The sequence below is a fragment of the Rousettus aegyptiacus genome, unplaced genomic scaffold (assembly GCF_014176215.1).
Source record: "Rousettus aegyptiacus isolate mRouAeg1 unplaced genomic scaffold, mRouAeg1.p scaffold_m13_p_17, whole genome shotgun sequence".
NCBI classification, from domain to species: domain Eukaryota; kingdom Metazoa; phylum Chordata; class Mammalia; order Chiroptera; family Pteropodidae; genus Rousettus; species Rousettus aegyptiacus.
In genome coordinates, this window is record NW_023416292.1 from 16,113,066 (window position 1) to 16,138,089 (window position 25,024).

The 25,024-nt window shown below is 46.7% G+C and overlaps 1 long non-coding RNA gene across 2 annotated transcripts in view; it reads right to left on the reverse strand.

Moving 5' to 3' along the window:
* Nucleotides 1-15,093: 15,093 nt before the first annotated feature.
* Nucleotides 15,094-25,024, reverse strand: part of LOC107509033 — a 33,525-nt gene continuing 23,594 nt past the window's right edge. The window contains exons 5-6 of one of the 2 annotated variants that reach the window (XR_004955150.1): nucleotides 24,318-24,427; nucleotides 15,094-17,720 (exon numbers count right to left, since the gene is read on the reverse strand). This is a non-coding gene — a long non-coding RNA (uncharacterized LOC107509033). Of the gene's footprint in view, nucleotides 17,721-21,544; nucleotides 24,428-25,024 lie in introns of those variants that run through there. The other variant, XR_001596435.2, reaches the window with a different exon arrangement.

Sequence of the window (25,024 nt, forward strand, 5' to 3'; positions counted from 1 at the left end):
AATATGTTGTAATAGAACCTCCCTCCGGCCCTTTTTTTTTTTTTTTTAACACATATCAAATTGGCACAGATTGAAAAAAAAAATTTAACCTACAGTAAATGAACGTGAGGGCAATTTGGCAATATCTATCAAATCATGAACAGACATGCCCTTTGGCCCCGTGAAGGGGTATTACCCTTTCACCTACTGCTAGTAGTTATTGCTCATATGTAATAGAATGTGTGTGCAATGTATAAGGTTATAAACACAGTGTACTTACAATTTGTAACATTGAAAAAACCTGGAAGCATCTTAAATAGGTTCAAAAAATGGATTGTTAAATAAGTTATGATTCCATTCCTGCTAAGGAATGAGGCAAGTCTACAGACTCCCATATGAAAATAGGACCGAGATATTAAATGATAAAACAAGATGGAGAACAGTAGGTAAGGTAGGCCCTTACTTGTGTGTCTAAAAAACAGAATTAGATTCTATATGTATAGGAAAAATCTGGAAGAATCCCATTTGGCTATTTTACCATGAGAATATATAAATTTTATAACAAAAAGTTATTGCTCTCCCTTAAAAGTAGTATAATTTCATCATAGGAATTTTAGAAGTCATAGGAGGATGTAATGATAAAATAAGAATTATCCAGATAAAAATACAAAAAACAATTTGATGTTTTCCTTTTAGGTATGTTTTTGCATATCTACACTTTTAAAAAGGCTAGCATCACAATGCTCATGTCGTCTTATACTCAACCTTTTCTCTACCAGTCAGTATATCAGGAGTGTTTTTCTATATTAGTCAATAACAACAAAAAAAATACTTTTCCCAAATTATATTTGATATCATAATTCAAGGCAGTTTTAGTCTGACCTTTCCATTGCTGTGCACCCTGGTACAGCAGACCGAGAACAAACTTTAGAATCAGAAGACCTATGTTCACATCACGCTTCTGCTGGTTAGCTGTGTGATCGTGGATAAGTTACTTAACAGAACTGAATCGCATTTCCACTTCAGCAATATGGGTAAAGTAAAAGTCAGCCTTACCTACATGATGACGCTATTGTGAGGATTAGATAAGGTATCACAGGCAAAGTGCTCTATGAACTGCGAAGTCTGGTAAGAATCTACCCATTGCCCTAATGCAGACCCCCAGGGTCTCCCCATGGGTCTGTCACTCCACCTTCTCCTTGAGAGATTGGGATCCTCCATGAGGAGCCCCTCTCCTGAGCAGCAAAGGCCAGACCTAAGCTGGCACTCAAACGACTCTCACACACCGGACCAAACCTACATTGCCAGCCCCACCTGCTGATCCCACCATCTTGGCACCATCTGCACCCCCTCCCTGCACTTTCGCATGGAAACACACACTCCAGGTATCTTGTTGGATAGTCCCTTTACATACATAGACTGTCCTTTGTTTTCCCTTGTGTCTGGAAGAATCCTACTCAAGGTCCGGGTCCAGTGTCAGCTTCCCTGCGAAGCTTTCCGACATCCAAAACCAAAACAATGGTCTCCTCCTCTGGCCCAGCTGTTGCTAATCTGCATCCGTTTATCACATGGTTCAAGAATCCCTTTGCCCTTGCAGTACTGTTATCACCTTTGGGGGATCTGCCCATCCTATGATTCAATTCCATTGTTTTCAAGACCTGCCTCCTTATGCAGCAGCCATATTTGGCCATAGTTTATTAAAACAGAGGTGAATCCTTGGGCCAATATAATTCTCTTTTCTGGGACTTTGGCATTGACATTGTTGACGCTAGTCTGTGTTGCAGCAAGTGAGAACATGTACCTTGAGGAGTTGAGCCTGCCTTTGTGGAGTGGTAGTTCTTGGCCCATCCGGGCACACAGAGGTAGAAAGTGTTGTCTGTTAAGAAGATCCAGAAGTAATGACAGGAGATCAGAGGCCATATAACCCCTGTAAGAGAGAGTAACTGAGAGGAAGCACCTTGGCCTCAGGCAACTTTCTGATTCAGAATTCCAGGGCTCGAGAGCCCCAGCTGTTTCTTCAGCAGCTTTGGGCTCCACGAAATAACCCTTTGTAAACAAATCTCTCCCTTTTACTTTTGCAGACAGACACATAAATCACCATAATATATGTGATGTTCAGTAATAGAGATACACCCAAGGTTCCGTGGAGCACCAGGGAGGGCGGGAAGGTGCTGAGGTGGGTAGTCAGGTATGGCTTCCTTAGAAGGTGATGCTGGACCAGCAGGGAGGGTGTTTCAGGCCGTGGGGACATCATGAGCGATGGCATGGTCACGGGAACTGCGAGCAGTTCAGTGCTGCTGGAGCGTAAAGGCATGGAGAGGCGGGGGGTGAGGCCGGCTGCAGAGGTGGCCAGGGGTCCGTCAGGGAGAGTCTTGGGTACCACCAGGAGGACTTTGGACCTCTTTTTGCAGGTCAGTGGTTCTCATTCCTGATTGAACGTCAGTTTCTTAGGGAATTTTCAGAAGAAATACGGATGCTTTCTCCCATCTAGTCCAATTTAAATCAGAACCTCTGGGGATGGAAGCTAGGTACTGAAAAAAAAATTTTTTTTAAAGCTTCTCAGGGTGATTTTAATGTGCAGATAGCACGGAGCATCTGACAGGAAACGCTGACGGGTTTTAAGCTAGAGAGAGACATGGTCTTAGAAAGATCGTCTTGGTAGCTGGACTTAGAAGAGAATGAGGACAGACAGCAGGGTGACCGCTGGCACACCACTGCCGTGTGCAGGTGAACGCTGCAGAGGACCTGAAGCAGGACGACAGTGGTGGGACTGGAGAGGAGAAGGCGATTGACAGCTATTTAGGAGATGAAAAAGTTTTAAGACTTGGTAACTGCAGAGGAAGGGAAGCGAGTCAGGACTGGCCTGAGGGTCCTTACTTAGGGAACTGGAATGCCTCCGACAGGCAGACAGGGGGAAAGAGTTTGGGGGAAGCTGACGGGTTCCACTTTGGACACGTGGAATGTGTGGTGGTACCTGGATGTCCAGGTAAGCAATAAGGCATCTGGATGAACCAGTCTAAGGCTTCAGGGCCTGACCAGGTGGAAATAAACTGCAGTTTGATTGAGGCTTTTTTAATTTTTATCATTTGCTAAGAGTAGCCTCGCCAAAAGTCACTTTTCTAGCTTACAAAGGTGTTATGGGTATTGCAAGCAAGGAGTGGGCCCCACCCTAGATCACTTGCTGAGATGCGTGATGTATCTCTCCAAAGTGCCCTGAAGACAAGCGGCCCCTGGGAGGCCCCTCTGAGGCTAAAATTAGCAGAGCAGCTGTGCTCGGTGGGTGGCCATGCCCAGCTCCCTCCGCCCAGCAACCCAGCAGGAGGGCTTGTGTGAGTAGGTCAGGGATCAAGCAGGAATCTGTTTCTTTGAAGAATTCCCCCAGGAGCTGCCTGCCATGCCAGTGCACCCTAGGAGAACAGAAAAGGTCTTCCTTCGCCAGGTGGAAGGGAAAGAATGGGGAGGGGAATGCTGGAGAGGAGCCTCACGAAAGGCTGTTTTCAAGGCAGTTCACTATAGAAATGACACCCTGAAAGACAGGTGAGGACTCAGAATTAGGTCCGAACCTGGAAACCTGCCGTGGGACTCTGTGTTTTGCAGAGAGGAGCGCTGTGTGCATGCTTCCTGTTTGTGGTTTTGACTCTGAGGTGGCTCAACCTGGCCTCTAGCTTAGGGCCCTGCCGCCAACTCTACCAGCCGGAGGGATGTGGGAGGAGAGCCAGGGAGACAAGCGGAAGTGGGGGCAGAAATCTTTTCAATGCACATCTTTTTTAAATTACACACACACCCCAAAGTTCAAAACAGATAAATGGCTGGGAGGAGACTGGGAGCGGAAGGATAGGAAATGACAAAATATTTCATCGTGGCTCCATCACATTGGATTTTCCTTTACCTGAACTTTTGCCTGCAGGTTATTACATATGCAGAGGAAAGAGGGCTGAGAAAATTAGAAGGGGCCAGGTCTAGACTCGCTCCCTAACTGAAAAACGAATCAGTGACAAGCTGGAGGAGCGTGATAAGTCTAGGAGTATCAATTCGTTTCACATTCACCTGGGGATACTTTTCCCACGCATACCACCACAGTCCCAGATGATACCAGAAGACATCCAGTAGCAAGATTAGGAAATGCATCTTGGCGTGTCCTTCGGGGTAATGTCCTTGATTTGTACAAGGTGTCTCCATTCTCTGTCCGGCCATCTCCCTGGGCATGAGGACATGTGGAGTGGCAGGGTGGGAGGTGGCTGGAGCAACACCTAGGAGGATTCTTCAGCTGGGTCTCCTGGATTAGTGCAGGCTGGAGAAAAGAAACTGCCCAAGAAGCTGTTGGCTCGGCCAGCGTGTGCACAGATGTGCGTTATCCTGGGCCAAGCTGCCTCCGCACTCCGAAACAAACACTTCCCTGCTTGGAACATCCTCTTGTGATGTTGGCTGTGTTTCTTCCCAGCCAGCAGAAAAAAACCACCGGCGGAGGTGGACCCTGGAGGCGGAGGTGAACTCTGACGATGCAATCCAACCTTCCTTTTTCTTTATACCTTCCATCTTTGTTTTTTCTTAATTCTGTTGAATATTCAACATTCAGCCCATTTACTTCTTATAACAGGCAAAGGCTTTTATGACCCTTTTCCACTGGCCAAGAAAAACCACCAGGCCTGCCCACTCTGTGTCTGCCCCTCACATCTCATGAAGTGAGCCAGGGCACCCCCAGTCTTCAGGTTTTGGGGACCTGGCTCATTCTCCAGATTTGAGCCTACTCTAAAAAGACATCTGTCTACTGCCAGAGTCCTCTGATTGGTAGATGACACAGTAGTGGAGAAAATGGAACTGATAACGTCTTCTCATAGTCTAACTCTTTTGCATAAGGTGAATTTCCTATTTGACTACATTTTTCATGGGGGTTAACTCCAGGGGGAGAACCCATTAGCGCCACCCCAGCTGGGGCTGTGAATGGACCATGCGGCCCCCTGGGGGAGAGGGGAGGAGTCACAGAACCCAGCAACAGCTGGAGTGACACTAGTGGGCAGCCCCTAAAACACCTCCCAGTGACCCCTGCCTCCTGGTGCTCTTGCCCTTCTGTACCACCCCCTGCCTTGGCGGACTGGATTTAGTGCGTCACTTCTAGGGGGCAGGATACAGCAAAGGTGATGGGCTGTCACAAAGACTCGGACTTGCGTCTTGCCTGCCCTCTCTTGCTCATGCTGAAGAAAGCCTGCCACCATGTTGTGAGATGCTCTATGTCTCTCCCACGTGAGGGACAGGCAGCAAGGAACCAAGGCTCTTGTTCCAACTGAGGCTCTTATTCCAGGATTCGGAGAGGGTCTCACTCTAACAACCACCACATTAAACCCTCCACGTCAAACCCCAAGGTGACTGCAGCCTCAGCTGACACCTGAACTGCAGCCGGGGAGAGACCCCGAGGCAGGAACTTGGCTGTGCACCGCCGGGATTCCTGACCCACAGAGTTCGTGAGATGATACAGTTTGTATTTTAGGCCACTAAAGTTTAGGTTAGCTTTTCATGTCACCCTGGGTAACGAATACTTCATCCAAACCCACCTCTGTATTCTCGATGAGCTGATAGAGACCTGGAAAGGTTTGATATTGTGCCTGAGCTCCACCGACTCAGACCCCCCAGAAGCCAGGCTCCCGAACCCCTAGGTGGGGCTTTCTCACCAATTTACAATGCCCTCCTGCAATTTGGCATTAAAACAATTTGCCCAACATGGTCTCGTTTAAACCCCTTTAAATGAGCTGGTACTTTCCCCGGGTATCTTCACTTCTGGCCGGCCAGGAAGAGGGCAAGGCACAGTCCGGGCGGCTGATCTTGAAGCCAACTGTCCCTCCTACGGCCCGGCAGGCTCCCCACGCTCAGCCATTCCAGGCACTGGGCTTTCTCCTCCACTCTGTGGAACCTTGAAATTCCCAAATCACCCTGAATAGCAGATTCTCTTATTTTACAGCCTTTCTCTCTCCTGCTACAACTTAGAGCTAACTTGTCCTGTTAATTCTCAGTGGAAATGGGCAGCAGTCTCTCCCTGTGCTGCCCATGCCCTGGGCCTACTGGGGAGAGAAAATGAGGTGGCTCAGGGAGGTGCAGCGGCCAGTCTGGTCAGAGGATGGGGAGGACGAGGTGGGGTGAGTCTGGGTGAAGCTGGGAGCACAGGGTGGGGCTGGGCCAGAGGAGTCTGAGCCAAGACCGAGGTGAAGGCAGACAGCGAGTCTCCGTGGGGTAGGAGACCAGTGACAGTTGTGTGCCATGCACAGACACACTGGGGGAAGTGTCAGACCCACACTGACAGGCAGGAGGGGCTCAGAGTCTAGGAGATACGGCAGCGACAGCGACGGGCATAAAAGGACAGGCCCCGCAGGGGATCAGGAACTCAGGCATGGGCATGAGCGGCCATGACGATCTTTGCTGGGTACTGGAGCAGCGGTCTGCCCAGGCGGCCTGTTTGCTCCCAGTTACGGCAGGGACCGAGCCCATGGCGTGAACGCCCGTCATTCTCAGCAACTTCCCATCTCATATCAAGTGCCCTCGCGCTGAGAGAAAGGAGAAGCCTTTCACACTCCACAGACTGGCTCCCCAGTGGTCCGTGGGGTGCTGGGCAGGCGTGGTGGGGGGCTGCGGTATGACGGGCGGTGTGCTTCCCATGCCTCCCAGCATATCTTGCCTAATAGTGATAAAGAGGGCAGGGGGTCTCCTTAGAGTAGCTGCTAAACTCATTCTTGATTTGATTTTCTCAGGAGACAAGGGAGTGGGGACTACTGATGATGGTTTCTGAGTCTTGTCCAAGAAGAGGCACAATAGAGTTTTTCTATCTAGTGTCAAATTATTAGCTATTCCGCTTCGATAAATGGTGCTAGGAAAATTGGAAAGCCACCCGCAAAGGAATGAAACTAGACTGCTGTCTGTCACCGCACACCAAAGTTAACTCAAAATGGATTAAGGACCTAAATGTAAGACCTGAAACAATAAAATGTGTAGAGGAAAACATAGGAACTAAACTCAAGCACCTTGGACTAAAGAGGATCTTATGACTTTGACCTCAAAAGCAAGGGAAGTAAAAGGTAAAATAAATAAATGGGACCACATCAAACTAAAAAGCTTCTGCTCAGCAAAATAAATCGTCAACAAAATAAAGAGAGAACCATCCAAATGGAAAAATATATTTGCAAGCAATGCCTCCAATAAGAGCTTAATATCCAAAATATACAAAGAACTCATATGACTCAACAATAACAACAACAACAACAACAACAACAACAACAACAAAATAATGGGCAGAGGACCTGAACAGACACTTCTCCCTAGAGGACATACAAATGGCCCACAAATATATGAAAGATGCTCAACATCGCTAGCTATTAGGGAAATGCAAATCAAAACCACAATGAGATACCATCTCACACCTGTTAGAACAGCAATAATCAACAAGACAAGTAATAACAAACTTTGGAGAGGTTGTGGAAAAATAGGAACCCTCATACACTGCTGGGGGGACTGCAAATTGGTACAGCCACTATAGAAAACAGTATGGCGGTTCCTCAGAAAAATAAGAATTAATCTACCATATGATCCAGCAATCCCTCTACTGGGTATTTACCCCAAAGACTTGAAAATTCATATCCGAAAAGATATTTGCACACCGATGTTCATAGCAGCATTATTCACAGTGGCCAGGACGTGGAAGCAACCGAAGTACCTTACAATAGATGATTGGCTAAAGAAGCTGTGGTACATATATACAAGGGAATATTACTCAGCCATAAGAAGAGATGAAATACTGCCATTTGCAACAACATGGATGGACTTTGAGATAATCATGCTAAGCAAAATAAGCCAGACAGAAAGAGTTGAAAATCACGTGATATCACTTATATGTGGGATATAAACCTAAAAGCAATAAATGAGCAAGACAAACAAACAGAGACTCATAGACATGGACTATAGGCTAGTGGTTACCAGAGGACTATAGAGTAGTGGTTACTAGTGGGGTGGGGTGAAGGGGGGAGGTAGACAGGGTAAAGGGGGCCAAATATATGGTAGCTGAAGGAAACTGGACTTTGGGTGGTAATCACACAATATACAGATGTCAAGTGATAATGTACACCTGAAAATTATGTAATTGTATTAACCGATGTTACCCCAATACACGTAATTAAAAATTTTAAAAAAATTATTAGCTATTCAAGTGAATGTTCCTAGTTAAACTTGATAAATAAATCGGATTACTTGCTTCCGCTCTATGTTGTGTTTTTAATGTGCACCTTATACAATTGTACTTAACCTGCACTACACAAAACAAATTCCCACACAGAAATAATCCTAATTTAATTTGAGAATGTGCTTCTCAAAAAGATCACTTGGAACCACTGAATTCTTCTATTTTCTAGTTTGGTTGAATTGTTATTTTGCTCTATAACACTGAACAGGCGATCTCCTTCCTGAGCCCATGTTTTCCAAGTCTCCCACTCTCTGGGAATCATGGACACAGTGCTGGAGGTCTATAACAAAGGCCCTTTTTATTCACGCTGAGGCAGAGGAACAGAGACCATGAGAGTATGTGCTCTGGAAGGCCCTTTAAAAGTACAGAGCTATCATAGTCACGTCTGTCCTCAGAGTACTCTCCTGGCTGTCACAAGGGGTTGAGGCTTGTGGAGGATCACATGAGGAAAGGTAGTTAGCTTTAAAAAGCAGATGAATTTTTAAAATAACCACATGTGCCAGAGCATAAGGAAAGAACATAGATCAATACAGTATTTCTAATTAGAATGAGGAAGTTGGTTTAAAAAAGATTCAGCTATGCAACTGCAGCTTATTTTGTTACTCAAACATATACCCTGTGGCAGTCTCTTCGGGCAGGCGACTGGTTATACGACATGATTAAGGGGTACGGGCAAAATGACTGTCCCCAGAGAAAGGAATCCAATCCATTTCCACTAGCTGCTATGGTGGCCTGCGTTGATTTAGTCAACAGACACGTGAAGAGCCTGCTGCCATGCAGGGACCCTGCCCAATAAATATAACTGAACAGTGTCCCATGCTCAAGTATAAGTTTCCTCCATTTAATCTCTCTCCTACCTGTCTACCGAAGGGGCAGATACCTTACTAAAGATGCATTGCAAGCTGCGTGCGTGCGTGTGTGTGTGTGTTTGTGATAGACGAGCGCACTGATGAGAAGCATCTGTGCCCACGAGAACCGCCAGAACGCCACTCCCATGCCCGTGGTGACGCGAATGCGTGTATCACGCTCTCATTTTGCTGGTGTGCAACAATCTTCTCTCTAATCTCACCCCAAACATCTGTTGTTTTTTTTTCCATTGTTTTGTTTTCAATGTGATGTGAACTTGAGGTTTTTTTTCTTCTTTTTCGGAAGATGTCAGCGGATAGATGCACCGTGAGATGTGGGAGATGTTAAAATCTTCCCGTGTTTCTCTGAAATGCCTGTTGTTTTCCCCCATTCCAAGCATGATCATTATCTCCAACTGAGCCAAAGTTGAGATGCTTGGTTCTTTGTTTTCTTTTAAATAATTCATCCTTGGTGAGATAAGCAGTTTTTGGGGAAAAAAAAATTAAGTGAGGGGAAGACTTATTCTTTTATAGACTTGCTAGTGGGGGACAACTGTGCTGGCGGGAGCAGGACCGCAAAGCTGAGGGGTTCGCTGAGCCACCACCCAGTGTCCATCAGCCTACCTCGCCCCTGGGAGTCAAGTGCAAATGCCAGTGATAGCTGCAGCAGAAAGCGATGTTTCTTCTTCTTCTTCCTTCTTAAAACAACCTTTTCCTGACCAAGAACTCAGGGTGAAACATATTTTCTCTCCTCTGGCTCTAAAAACAAGCACACACACCGCACCTCCAGCTGCTCCTTCCTGGCCCATCACAGCCTCCCGCATCTGCAGTGCTCAGGGGAGAGAGATGCTCTGATCATTCAGGTTGCACATCTCAGCCCAGTTCTGCGTCTGTGATAAACAGCCTCCTCCCCCTCGCCGTCCCCAACCTCCCTCCCTCCCCCCCCACACTGGCCAGCCACGGTGAGGAATCCCTTGTCTTCTAAAGCATGTGATCTCAGATGTCGCTGAGCCCCCAGGACAAGCTCTTTCTCACTCTGGGGGCATTTTCTTTGAAAGCGATTCAGTCTCCCAAGACTCCCACGTCCCAAGAAGCTGCTCTCTGTCTGAGGGAACATTCTGCTGCTGTTTGCTGTGAGCCAGGCTTATTTTCTTCCTTTCATTAGGAAATGTTTCCATCAGGGGCCTATGAGTTGAAAAGGCGCCATGCTCAGAAAAAACGTGGCTTTGTCTCTTGCCCTCCCATGACCTCTCTTGGGAGTCCTGTTGAGGCTCTAGACAAGACGTGACGAGGAGAAATGCTTAGAGCTGCACCGATAAAATTTGGGAATTTGTGAGGAAACTACTGGCTAGGCTGCCTGGATACATTAAAATGTCATCTCTATATTTTGGACGTGACTAGCTTGTTTAGTTAATGCTAGAGGGAAAAATAGAGTTTGTTCTCAAGGGAGAGAAGCAGAAGGAGAAAACAGGCACACGGACAGCTGACAGTGTTCCAGCCGCTTTGTCCCAAAGAGCTAAATCCACCATTATTAGATTTTAAAATCATCAGCCAATTCGAGACCCCTCAGAACAATGGTGGGCTTCAGCCGAGGTGGCCACAGCCCCCTCTGTGTGGAGGTGGAATGCTACATTCTACTCTATTAATTTGGCTTCTTAGGAAGAAAGACAGAGCTTCTCAACATTTATCATAAACTACATGTCAGGCACTGGACTCGGTGCTTTTATTCTATTTAATCCTCTCGGCAGCTGGGAAAATAGGCATTATTACTTCTGTGCGTCCATGGATTTATTTGACTCATTTTTACTTACATTCGCATCACTCGCATCCTGACCTGATCAGGTTGCTGCCCCAATGCCTTGCTTGACGAGCCTTCCTGAGCTCCCACCCAGCACCTGTCACTCTCTACCTTATTTTTATGATCCTTTGGAAGCTGCTGCCTCCCAATTCCAATTTGTTAATTCTTTCTTCAACTACATTTAGTTTAGAATCCGTCTTACTGAGATAGTTTTTAAAATAATTCAATGGTTATATTTTCTTTATAATTTCGAATTTTATATCTACCTGTGCTTACTTCATTTCTGCCTGTTTTAATGGCATAATATATCAGTGGAATATATCTTTTTTTAAGGATGTAATGCCCCCATTTATCTCTTTAAGGATCCTAAATGTACATATTTTCAAGTCTTTTTCAGAATTTTTTTTATTACTCTGGGTTTAGAAAAATTCATATTCTAATGATTGACTTCATTGGCGGTCTTCCTTGGTGTAAGATTTCTTCGTGCATTTTCAAGCTGGGTTTATAGGATCACCGTATGTGGGAGGTTTCTCTCCTCCTGTCTTTCTTTTTCTCTCTCGATGCACCCCCTTCCCGGGCTTGGCTTCCCCAGGCGCTGAGCCACGCCGCAGGCAAGGGTAGGCGGTGGGCTTTCCAGCTGCCTGTCATGAGCTGGCGCCACCCTGCCCTGGCCCCTGGTCGTGAGCACGACTCGGGTTCGCATGCCTCCCATGGAGCGCCCCACCCCCTCCCCCAGCGACCGACTCACGCTCTCACCGCTTCCTTCCAGATCCCGTGCCTGGCGGGCCCTCAGAGCAGCCTCTACTTATCATCTCGCACTCTGACTCTATTCTAGGACCACGGACAGATGTATCTCCGTTCTGAGTGTGGCGACGGCTTTTAGAATCCTCCTTTATATGTTTTCTATCATTGCTATGTGTTGGAGCAAAGGGGGCTTCAAAGAATTCACTTCCGATGCCACTGAATCTGGTGAACGGGAATAGGCACTGGGGAAAAATATTTATAGTGGGATAAACTGGGAGGCGAAACATGGGCAATTAGGAACAGTGGGAAGAGCAAAGAAGCTGAAGAAAGGATGAGTTCAAGTATCTCTGGTGAGCTGATGTGCCGAAACCCGTCATTAAAATACAGAGAACAGGCATAACTTTGAGATTTGGGTTGAACGGCTGTGACTCCCCAGGTCCTCCTGCCCTCCCTCCCTCTTCTCTAACTTCCTCTCCCTTGCCCCTTTTCGTCTTGGCGATATCCCCTACGGTGACAACCATTTTGGCTGACCTAGGACTGTCCTGGTTTTAGCATTGAAAGTCATGCTTCCTAGGAAAGCCTCAGCCCTAGGCCATCTGGGATGGCTGGTCACCTTAACTCCCTACCTTTCACCTCATGAGCCCTCATAGGAGGGCTCTGCTACCGAAATTAACTTCACTAAGCAGGGAGCTCAAGAGGCAATAGTGAGAGGTAGGGAAACATGAGTAAGGCAATGGGCCTCTGCGATCTTTGCTGGGGTGGTGGAAGCTACAGCTCAAGAATACTTTTCACCTCGAACTGAGTAGAAATGCAGAGTAGGAAGGGGTCTTCGAAATATGTGATTCTCAGAATTCACTTGCTTAGAGAAATGTGAACAAGCAGTGTAAACGGTGTCTGTCATTTCTTATATGTTGGATCCAGAAATTACTTGCTTTTGGAGAGGAACATCAAACAGCCATTGTTTGACTTGATTTCTCTGTAGTCTTCTCGAATTCAGTAAGCCATGCTTTCACTATGTAAGTATGTTGTATTAGGCAATATTCAGTTCCACTGACTCCATATTTGCTATCAGTGATCAAAATCATATGTCATTTCACTATATTCAAAGTACTTTTATCTTAGAAAGCACTGGTCATTTCTACAGCTACCGTCACCACAGCTAAAAATAACGCCGCCAGGGTTGCCCTTGACCATCAACAATCATTGCTAACACAACGCTGAATTGTTGAGATGGTGGTGGAGGTTTGTGGTATGTAGCAGCAATGTACCTGGTCTCTGGGAATGAATTAAGATTGATAAATTCAATGCAGTTACAGTTATACTATTTCCCTTTGTAAAGTTTCCCATCCTCCTTGCTTCTAGGAGTGAAATGTTACCAGCTGGGGCCAACGAGACATAAAATAAAAGTTGGCTTGAAGATTTCCATGAAATGTTTCGCTTGTCTGATAAAAAGTGCAAACCGGAATGAAAACTTGCTGCTTTCCCTACACCCCTCCTTCCTACCTGGAATCTGGATGTGATGTCTGGAACTGAGGTAGCTACTTTAAGTCCATGAAGCAATAAGCTCAGTAATGAAAAGCCATATGTCTATTAACTCAGAGTGAGAAAGACAGAAGGAGCCTGAACCCTGATTATGTAGTTGAGCTGTCAGACCGTCCCTGAGTCCATACCATAAAAACAAATTCCCTTATTGTTTAAGCCACTGTGGATGCATATCCCTTTACTTGCAACCAAAACAAAAACAAAAAACAAAAAACAAATAAGAAAAAGCAATTCCATACCGAAAGGTGCATTGCGATGGTACATAGCCATGGAAATGGGGACACGTATTGCCAGACCTGTCATGGTTTTTGGTGGACTTGTCGTTCCAGCACTCTTGATACTAAATCGAACAGGAAAGACACTCTTTTTGTTCCCTTTGGCGCTCAGTGATTAAGTATCAGTATAAAGAAAACGTCATACAGGGATGAGACACGTAACTCTGTAGGTAAATGATGCTGTCCTAAAGTCCTTTTGTGCATCTTGGACATATAATCTCATCTGTGTTACATTGTTTCGGGGCAAAAGAAGAAAGCTGAGGACCAGCAGATCCGCCAAGGCTGTGAGCCTGCTGGGAGGCTGGATGAAACCCACTGCAAGAACAAGACGATCGCCTACAGGGGGCTGGGAGTTGCACCCGTGAACCGGTTGCCGACCTCAGAACTAAAAGAGGATTCGGTCAGTGCTCAGTTAGGTAACAAGCCCAACCCAAGGCAGTCCAAACAGCCTCTCTGTTGGTAGGAAAGACAGATCTCACCTTGGTCAAGGGAGAGTAAAGAGGTAGAAAATGAATTACGTGGGGCCACGCTATAGACAAGGTAAAAGGTATATCATCCCAAATACTTAGAGGAAGGACATGCCGCTGGAAATAATTTACTGCAGAAACCAGATTTGGGAAAAGGTGCTGCATCCTTGGTTGAGCCATAAGCTCTCTGAGGACACAGATGAATCTTGGCAGCAGCACAAGAATGTGTCAGGGAAGCTCACTCGCCACTTCCAGTAGTGACAACTGTCGGATCTAGTGCTGGCCACTCCTCTGCCTCCAGCCTTTCTCTGGCCCCCTCTGAAAACAGGAAGAAGCCAACGCACTCAGAACTTCTGTCTTCTCTTTCTCCCCTCCAAAGAAATAGTAGCCCATAGCAGAAGAGTGCAGGGGGAAAGAAGCAATTGTTTCTTGACCCATTCATTAAGCTCTTCTTAAAGGACCCTGCCTCGAGCCACATGGATGGACCTAAGGGTGAGAATGGACCGCCTGGGCCAGTTACGAAGTACTGCCACACCCTGGGCACAGCCACAGGAAGGGACGGACATCTGACTCAATGGGTTGATTGTAGTGCATCTTTGGAATTTATGACCTAGGGACCACAGGGCGCAATGCTCACTTTCTCCCTGGGGTGGAGGCTAGCCGCGGTGCACTCAGCGAGACGGTGTTTCCTGCCACGGAGGAAGCCGGCCTGCCGCAGAAGGAATGACTGCGGCTCGCAGAGATGCATGCGCCAGACCCAGCTATTCCCGAGGCCCGGCCACACCTTGACCTTCCTGCAGTCTTACTAGCCTTCCAAATACATTTTTCTTTGAGTTTAAATGAATTTAAAGCGGCTTTTGATGTTTACAACCCAAAACAAACGGTCAAGCAAAGTAAAACAAAAAAACAACAATAAAACCACTGATTGTTATGCTATATAACAATATAGTATTTTGGTTTCCCAAAATAAAAATTTTTCCTGATTATAAGAATTGATACTTATAAAAACATTCACAGGTATTGAAAAGTATAATATACAAAACAAAAATTGCTATAATTCTACCATCCAGACATAGCCATTGCCTTTTAGTATTCTTCCAGGCATTTCTTTCCTTTGATAGTTTTAAAAGAGTACAATTTCATAACACAAAATTTCACCTAAAAATATGCTCTCGGCATTTTTAAAGGACAGTAATTCTAAATCTATATTTTAAAAAGGGTGCATAGTATTTTATTACATAAAATCACTTTATTAATGTGCCCCGTCCCCTACCTTGGGCATGTAGGCTATTTTAAGAGTTTCACTATTATAAACAGCACAACAATGAACATCTTTGTATGTACATTTTGGAGCAGTTATTATCTCTTTCAGATACATTTCTCGCTTCTCAACTTCTAATACTGCCATTTGTCTTATGGGACTCGATCAGTTTTGGCAGCTCTTCCTGTGGCCTGTCCCATCATTGTGTGCCAGCCACTGCACTAGATCATGAGGAAGCAAATGTGGATGAGTTTGAGGTTTCATTCTTAAGGACAAAGGAGAAACTAGCATCTATTGAAAATCTGAGTGCGTCAAGCACTGTAGAGGATTCTTTATATCTTTTATTCTTCATTAAAAAACAAGAACAAAGCACCAATCCTGTACAGTGGTTAGTCTTTTCTTAAAAATTAAATTTATTGGAGTGACGTTAGTTAACATACAGTGGTTAGTCTTATCTCTTTTTTTAATATAAACGAGGAAAAGGAAGAACGGAAAGGTTGAGTAGTAGCTCGCCCAAGGCCATAAAATCAGTAAGTGTGAAGGTGGAATTTGAACCCGGGCCTGATTTCTTTCTGTCACATACAGTTTATGGAGAAAGATGTGAAAACAAATGACAAAACCAAGCTGCAAGTGCTTTGTAAAGTCTGAACAAAATGATGTACGTATGCATTTAGGTCCGTGAACTGTAATAATCGGCAGATAAGTCTTTTATCTACAGCATGGAGCTTTTTAATAGTTTAGGTTAAAGGGTCAAAACCCAACCCAACGTGATGTGTCACACTCCACACAGCTTCAGGAGGCTTGTGGTAAGCCAGAATGTTCCCCAGCTGGGACACTGGGGGAGAGTAGGAGGCCGTTTCTAAGCAGTTCCTGTTTAGAGAAGCTAAAACCAGCAGGTGTGAAGCGGGGTCCTGGAAAGTTCATCAGGGAGCAGACGGAGCCATCTGAAAGAAGAGCTTGGAGGAAAGGGACAAACTGCTGGGAGGTCTTATGGCTCAGGCTGCTGGAGGTGACGTCCTGAGTGGCCTCACACCCAGCGTCAGCCAGCCCTTGGCGCGAGCATGCGTTTCACTGGAGTCTGGGCGTGCAGGAGCCCGGAGGCACTGAGTACTGGGCCTTGGGCTGCAATGGCCAACTAAGCTTGGAGAGTTTGTGACTCAGAGTCTGCTGAGGGCTCTGGATTTACCCGGATGAGGTCCACAAAGCTGACCAGGCAGCACCCATGAGGTCAAGCCTGGAAGCACGTCCCCAGATTGACGGGGCTCAGCTCTTTCTTTCCCTCCGTAGGGGAAGACCTAAAGGTCTGAGTCCATGCACGCTGGGAGCTGGCCTGCGGGGCTGGCCCCTCCGCCCTCCTCTCCTGCTCGTGTTCCACATGGACTTGTGGCTGGGACCCCCCTGGAGGGATCATGGAAGAGTGCGATGACTTCCCAACCCGTTCGCCCCTCTTTTGCAAATGAGATCTTGAACAGATAAAGCAAACAAAACTGGAGCTGCTTCCACGTGCGTGGGGGTCAGGGGATGCCGGGTCCCCTTCCTCTCTGGGCTGCCCTGTTGGGTACAGTCTAAAACCACTGCCATAGCTGGATGAGCCTTGAATTTGAAGTTAGAACACCCAGGTCTTAATCTAGGCTCTGCCATTTGAAACTGAGTGCAGCTTTTGAGAAGTTATTTAACCTCTGTGACTCCATTTTTCTCACCTGTGGGATGAAGATGATAATTCTTATCTACTTCAGAGGTGGTTGTGAGCACAAGGTACAGCCATGTGGGTAAAAGCAGCCGTGAAATGCCCACAAGTAAGAAATGTTCCTTTCCTCCTCCTCGTGTACACAGCTCCAAGACTTCTCCAAATCTTTGAGCTAGGGGATGGAGCCATTCCACTTGGGATCCGGAGTGATCGGCTTACTTTTATGGTTTCCAAAGAGGAATGGTCATTTTGAAGGTAGAATTCTTTGGGTTTTTCTCCCCTCCACGTTGCTATTCTTGGATCGCCTGCTGCACTTTTGCGACAGACAGAGAGACAGATAGACCACTTATGCATCTCCATCACCGACACCAGAAGACCCACCTGGGTCACACCGTCTTCTGTAGCAGGTGCTCCATGTATGCCCGCTGATCCTGCCACTCAGATTGATGACCGTCTAGGAAATCTATCTGAGCGGAGAATGACAAGGTCATTCCTCTCCTCTCAGAGCTGTCCAGAGAAGCTGTCTTTGGTTCTCCCGTTGCTCAGTACCTTCTGCTGCCGCACCCCAGGAGGTGGACGCAGTCCGAAGAAGGGCCAGCACGTCCACTCCAGGCCCTCCCACCGGCACAGCAGAGGTCTCGGGAACAAAGGTGCTGGGGACAGTGGTTTATTGGTGGGAGTCATCAGCGGGCTCCACGTCAATTCCTCAAAGTCGTGGGCTGACGTAAACAGTGGGCTCAATCTGGAGGGCAGTTCAGTGAGCTGTGGTATCCATGCTGTTCTCAGCTGCCCTCGGCCGCCCACAACGCTAGGGCGTTCTGTCTCCTGAATGAAACTCGGGGTAGGTTTGGGAACTGACTTGGGTGATGTGAGTTGTAGCTCCATGTTCCCAGATAGTCACCAACTGTATACCAAAGGCATATAGGCATGGGTATTAGGTTAAATTGGATGGAATTTGTTTTCTGGGTGGAAACCCAGCTGATATTATTGTGATTTCCACAAGTGGTTTTGAGTGGTTTTAGGTCCAAGATATCAATAGTCGCCCCTTAAGAGACAGCGGGCTGGCTCTCCTGAAGGGCTGGTGGTTTGGGTGGCTCATTACCGGTAGGGTAGAAATTGGATTTCAAATGGGGGCAATAATTCCTTTCCATATCCCATTGACTAATAGAGCTTAATTTAGCAGCTGCTCACTCAGAAGACATTTATTTCCTCCTTTTGCACCTAATTCTTACGTTTCCTACAGGTTCATAGCCCGCTTGAAATTTGTGGAGCCTCAGAGACTCTTTCTGGAACCTAACGGCCCATCTCTGCATTTCCTTTTGAGTGACACGGTCCAGTGGAGAGGAAGAATAAATAAGGTGAAAGGAGAGAGGCCACCAGCCAAGAATTCTAGCCCTGAGGTTCCTGGCAGCAAGACCCACTCTTCCTGCCAGAGGGGCACTTGAGGTTTTCAGTGGTTGGCCTCTTCTCGCTGCTCAGATCTGTTCTTTGATGGCCCTCTAGAATGTGGCCATCCTCAGGGCCAGACTCCAGGACTCTGGCGTTCCCCCAGGCTCCATGTAGGAAGAGACGCTTCTCTGCCTCTTACACTCTCTCCACTCCCTCGGCCCGTCCCTGTGTCCCTCCCTAGTGGCAAGAAGACAACACGCCTCCCCCTCGTACCTCCAGTCCCATCGTCTTCACAGGCAGGGCTTCCTGTCCACCAGCCTGCAGGTGACGCCAGGTAACTAACACCTGTCACCTGGTGTCACCTGATGGCACTGGTCCTGGAGGAGCATCCTGACCTCTGGGACCACCAGCTTTCAAGCTGAAGACCAGAGAACTCATAGGTGATTGGGTAGAAGATGTGTTTTGTGCCTACACCCAGCATTTAATTCTCATCCCTGGCTATGCACCGTGAAGGGGCAGAGAATGTACGGGAAAAGAGAAACCTCCTTTGGTTAACTTCACCCCCAGATCTTGTATCAGAGCTATTGATTTCTTCACTTTTCTCCTTTCGTTTTCTCTGGCCGACCTCTGCTTAGGGAGCTAATCAACCATGACAAGAAGGAAAGGCTGCAGCCACAGGAAGGGGAAGTAAGGGGCCTGGACCATGGGCTCTTGAGCGGATCGTATGATCCTGTGCCATCTCCCTGGGGTGAGCTTGTCTCATTTTCCTTCAGGCTACTCGTAACTCAGGACGCAGCCCTCCTCTGTGAGGTCCCTCCCCTCCACGGGCCACCCAGCAGGGCAGAAAGGACAGCCTGCTTCTGCTGTGTGAGGGGAAAAGGTGCTGGCTGCTGCCCAGGGAAGGAGTCCTGTGTGAATCTAGGATGGTTTCAGCTTCGAAATTGGACAAGGAGCTCTGAGATGTGCAAATTCACAGGTGCAGGAGGTAAAGCAGAAGCGGCCCTGGGTGCGGCTGGCAAAGCAGCTGGCTCCCCACTTTGCATGTGCTAAAGTTAGGCTCTGGCTCACACCAGGTGGACAGGCCATATTTAGCTACCCCCACCACTGAACAGGGCCTTCTTTGCCTGTGCTTTGGCTAGGATGGGGTCTGGCTTGCTTTCCAGAGTCAGAGATTGGGCCCTAGGTCATCAATGAGTTGGGGTGAAGTCAGGGGAAAAAAATCACAGCTACTCCTTCTCTCACCCATCAAAGTCTGAACATCATAGATTTATAATCTGACAAAAATAGACCTAACAGATGTGGAGTCTTGCCCACTGTGGTCGCTTCAACGCTGTCGAGCCCATTTCCCTCTTCACTCCACCCCAGACCTAAAATATCACCAGACCCTATAAAAGTAACACCTCAGCCTTGCGTTACTCATGGCCTTGGCCAGAGCTACCCGACAACCTTACTTGCTGTGCTCTCACCCTTCTGATCTCTAACCCCGTGGCGGGCCTTCCTTTCTGTGGTCTGGTCTCGCCCCTTACTCTCAACGCTCAGCTTCTCTGGCCTTTGGTTTGCATCCTTTTGCAGTGAGCTACTCTGAGCGATGCAGGCCCCAGGCACCTGGAGGAGGGTAGCTACCTCAAAGACCAAAGGAGGAGGCGGCATGTCAACCAAAGAGCCCAAACGGAGAAGAAGCTCGTGGGCCGTGTGCGCTGCATGGAGATGCCTGCACCCCTAGGTGTTGTCAGTGCCCCTCCCAGCAGCCCCACCCTCCTCTCAGCGGTGAGATCCAAGCAGACCCCTAAAGTACAGAAAACAGGCCCTGTCTGCCATCCCCCGGGGGCGCCTGTGTCATGCCCAATGCACGGGCCCACTGCGTCTTGGAAAGACTGCACGTTAGACAGAGGACTGTCCTTTCTGCAGAGGGGTGGGGAGGAAAGGGTGGCGGCTTTAGGCAGGGTGCGAGGCGCCCAGGCAGCTGCCTGTGCCAGTGCTGTCAGGGGTGGACAAAGACTTGGCCGCTGCGATCTCCCAGACCCTGCGTGAGCGCAGTGGGGGCACCACTAGACGGGGCGGAGCTTGAGTGAGCGGAGAAGCCCTGCCCGTCCCTCCCTCAGGCAGCCTGCCCGGACCCGTCAGCGAGGGCACGTTCCCTTTGTTGGTCTGGACATTAACGGCTGTTCCTGTCAGGAGAAAGCTAGAGATTCTGGACGAATAGGTGAACCAGAGGAGGGGCTGAAGAGGACGGCAGACGATCCTCAGGAAGCTGTCGCTCATACTCCCACCTGCCTGTTTCCGCACATGGTGTTTTGCAGAGCTCATTGACAGGCTCTCCATGAACAAATAAAAGAATTACGTGGGGGCAGATAGAGAGGGGACAGCCATTCCCCAGCAGCCATTACGGGCACGCAGACAAACGCAAATACAGGGCCCCTAGGTCAACCTTGGAGTTTCCCTGAAACCACTGTAATCTGTTTGAAGCCCTCAGTAACATTTCTGGGCAGATAGTGTTTCCAATAGTTTATTCTGGAAGAGATGCTGGCTCCTCTGGGAATCACTTTGGAGCACATCCCCTCGAGAACAGCTACGAACACCAAGCACCAGGTCCCTGCAAAGCAAAGGCACTCTGTGTAGGTGGCAGAACAGGACCCAACAGAGAAGGACCAGGAACGAGGTTGCTTCAGAAAAAGAGTAAAATCCCTCAAGACTGCCACTCTTAAATCAAGCCAGGTGCACACCTAACCTCAGACCTGAGTGATGGCTTCTGCTTGCTTGTTTGTTTCTGCTGTGTGGAAGGAAACAGGTGCCGAGAAAGGTATGTTATAAAAGAAAACTCCTGCCCTACGCTGACTAACTGCGCACAGACACAGAGATCTTCTTACGCAAGTCAAAGCTGTAGAGAGCAGACGAGCTTGCTCAGCCTGGGCACGGCTGGCATCATGGTTTGGAGAGTTCTTCATTATGGGGGCCTGCGAGAACCGTAGGATGCTTAGCAGCATCCTTGGCCCCTACTGTCCAGTCCCCACCTCTAGTCATGGCAATAGAAAATATTGCCTGACATGGGCCAAATCACCTGCAGTTGAGTCAGACGAAAGGGGCCGGAGCCCAGGTAGCCCCACCACACACACACCTGCCACTTGCTTTGAGAAGTGCTGACTTTCAACGCGGAAGCAGAGTCACAGGTTGGAGGGCCAGAGGTCATGAGTTCAGTGTGGCTCGATTGGATGACATGTGGTGGGTGCCTTCCCAAGACAAAAAGGCGTGAGGCTTTCTGGTGCCAACGTAAATTACTTTCATAAGATTGTTAGTTAAATGTGTACAAACACGAAACTGGGCATACAGCCCATAGGCTTATTGTAACTTCTGCAACCATAAAATCAGAACAAATTCATGATTTTTGACAAACCAATTATAAAACCAGTAAAACTCAAGGACACCAAACGAGTGAGAGATGGTATGGTTTCGTAAATTGCCCCTCGCTCTATCACTTGGGTGCCTGGTCACTTCTCTGGGCCAGGCATTGTCCCAGGCCTTAAATCGCACATGACGTTGCCTCTTTAGACTCCTGTGAGACCTCTGGTTGAGAACCTGCCACGAGGTCACTTGGCAAACACAGACGGGACTCACTAAAGTCACCTGTGTTTTCATCTCACTGGCTAGAGACCAGGAAAATGGCACCTCTGGGCCTCCACGTGCTCCCTGGCTCATGGCCAGGCTGGCACTGGGAGCCCTAAGGTGGGCACGTGGAGAGCCCAGATGATGCTCACACACTCTAGATTCATCAAAATGGAAAGAATTTCTTATTAAAAAAACTTTTAATGTTCCCACGGAGAATTCCCAAAATACACTGGAAGACACTCTGAGGAGCTCTGATCCGGTCTGAACCTCTTGGCAGATGAGGAGCGAGACCAGAGGGCTGCCCCGGGAAGCAGCTGCAGAGGGTCAGGGCCATTGGCCGGACCTTGGATTGGGTCCCCAGCGCTCTCCTCCCCCCTGGGCTGTCTTCCCAGTGCAATGCTACAGAATTCGGTGTGGAGCTGTGCACGGGTTTTGGCTTATTGTTTTAAATGTTCATTTGACGGAACTGAATACTTAAAAGTTCATTTTTTAAAGGTACTAAATTGAACTAGGGAGTTTCTAAAATCCTGATCTTTTAGTATTTAATAGAATGGTAAGAAAGCATTTTGCTCATGTGCATATAAAATATAACATACGTACATAAAAGTGCATTAAACACCAATATCCGGTTTAGCAAATAACTGTAAAGTGAAAACACGTGAAACCACAGCTGGATGAAGAAACGGCACTTTTTCAGGGCGCGAAAGTCAGCGTATTCTTCTAGATCGCATTACTTCCTTTCCTCTAAAAGTAACCACCAGCCCGACTTTTGTTATCATGATTTCCCTGCTCTTCTTTAAACTCTTGCTGTCTCCCTACGTACCCCTGAACGAAACCGGTCAGTTTTGCCAGTTATGAGCTGCCTATATCAATGGACCCTTAACTCCGCATTTGTCTTGCTCCTTTTGCTCAACATTCTGTGAAATTCATCCCTGCCTCTGCACGTGGCTCCAGCTCTTACGTAGCCCCTCCGTGCTGGGCAGACGGTCGGGCTGCTTCTCGCTGGCTCATGGCTGCTGGGAACATTCTCAGATAGATCCTGGCCCACAGATGTACAGGTCCATCTGCCTCTAGGCCATTTTCCCACAGTGGTATTTCCTCAGCTGTGACCAGGGTATGTGAATCTGCCTTGGTAGGTAGGTAACCCCAACTATTCCCCCAAATCATTCTTTTAACTTAAACTCCCACGCAAAGTAATCCCCATTATTCTTTATCCTCATTAGCGCACAGTGTTGTCAAACTTTATAATTCTAACTGATCAGGTGGGCCTGTAGTGCTATTTGCATTTCCCTGATTACTAATAAAATGAAGCCCCTTTTACTAGAGGTATTCCCACATGAAGGTCCCCTTATGTGTCTGTTCAGGTCTTTTGCTATCTTTCTATTATCAAATTTAAATTTTCTTTTAAAATGAATTTTATCTCAATCAAAATTGCATTCGACAGAAAAGTGTGCCCCTCTTCCAAGGTATCTATGCCCTCCTGAGAACGGTATATAGGTAAAGGCAAACTGCCTATGATCTGAAGCTTAGAAGTTATTGTTTTCCAACTCTAAATCACTGAAAAGATAACAATAGAGGTTTAGAGAAAAATACGCATCCAAGTCCTTTTTATCCTTCACCTCCATTTTTCAAATCTAACACTGTTTTATTGAATTTTGTTCCTCTGTTGTGTCTTTATATTTTCGTAGAAAACACACACACCCCTATATATCAAAGTTGTTCGTTAAAATCACCAAGTGTAGACAAGGTCATTTATAATTCTATTCTGTAGTTCTCAGTGCTGTGTGTTGAGTGCATTGTTATGTATTATCTGTCAATAATAAAGTAATGCCTCTATTATATATATGACCTTTGCAGCTGAGAGAAGAGTAAGTAAAGCAGGTATATTGGCTATAATAGTCATACATACCTAATAAAAATAGATAAACAGCTCACCCAAGCTTGAGCTCTGGCTTTTGCTTACCTTATCTCTTTTAGACATTTAGGTATGAGTACAATGGCAAAGAGGGAAGCCCATATAATCTACCATTAAATAAATTATTTAGTAATCTGTGATGTCTTTGCAACATGAGAATCCCCTATTAAAAAAATAAATAGCTGCTTTGCTTATGGAGGCATGTGCCTGCCATTTATAGCCTTTGTTGAAGTAGCTTTGCTAGCAAACCCAATGAGGACCCCCTCATAGGGCTGTTTGCTGCAGGGTTTTTACACTAAGCCATTCATTACACGCATATGCGTGAGTGTGTCATGCATATACACACCAGAGGACCAGCAAAGCAAGCCCAAACAGGTATGAGTTATTTGTTAGAGCTGTCTCATTTGCCCCTTAATGAATTAGATACTCAAAAAGGGACAATGTGACTACAGGTCACCCACAGATTCAATGATATATAAACCTGACTGTATTCAGGCAACTTTTTTTAAAGTAAACATTTTAGTCTTATGCTAAAAATGTCAGATTTCCTTCCCAAACAAATAGCAGCCTCGGAGACTGAGCCTCCCATCTTACCTTATTTCCTCTCAGGTGCAAGTACGAGGGTCTGAAAGCTGGGGTGGGACCAGAGTTCACGCAGTGGAGGGATCAAGGAGGCAGCCAAAATGAATCCTCATTGGGAGGGGCTGGAAAAGAAATAGCTAGGTGTATATTTCTCATAGTTTAATTTTTCATTAGAAAAATATTTTATAAATATAGAAACATATTTGGTAGGTGGACAAAGCAATTCCTTTTACAATAGGCCCATGAAGGGCAGAATAGCCCTTACATTGTTCATGCAGTCTATGTTAACTTTTGAGTTGACAATTATTGAAAAAGTTTCAGTATTGTGCATCAAGTCATGCTCAAATGTAGGCACTGACAAAATTCTTGGCATATTGAACAAAGTGTGGACTAATGAGTAAGATGGAATTATGTGAAATCATATTTAAATTTTTCCGACATTTCGCACAAGTACTCAGTGGTAAATAAGCTTCTGAAAAATAAAAATACAGTAAAGCTGCACAAATAATTGGCAACAACTTAAAGTTTAAATCTAAAAATAGATTTAAAAATTAAATTACCATAATGAGATTTCACTATAAACCTATCAGAATGGCTAAAATAATAAACGGTGGTAATATTAATTGCTGACAAGGATACAGAGAAACTGGATCACATTGCTGGTAATAAACTGGAAACAGACTAGATGTCTTTCAGTGGGTAAATGGTTAAATCAACTG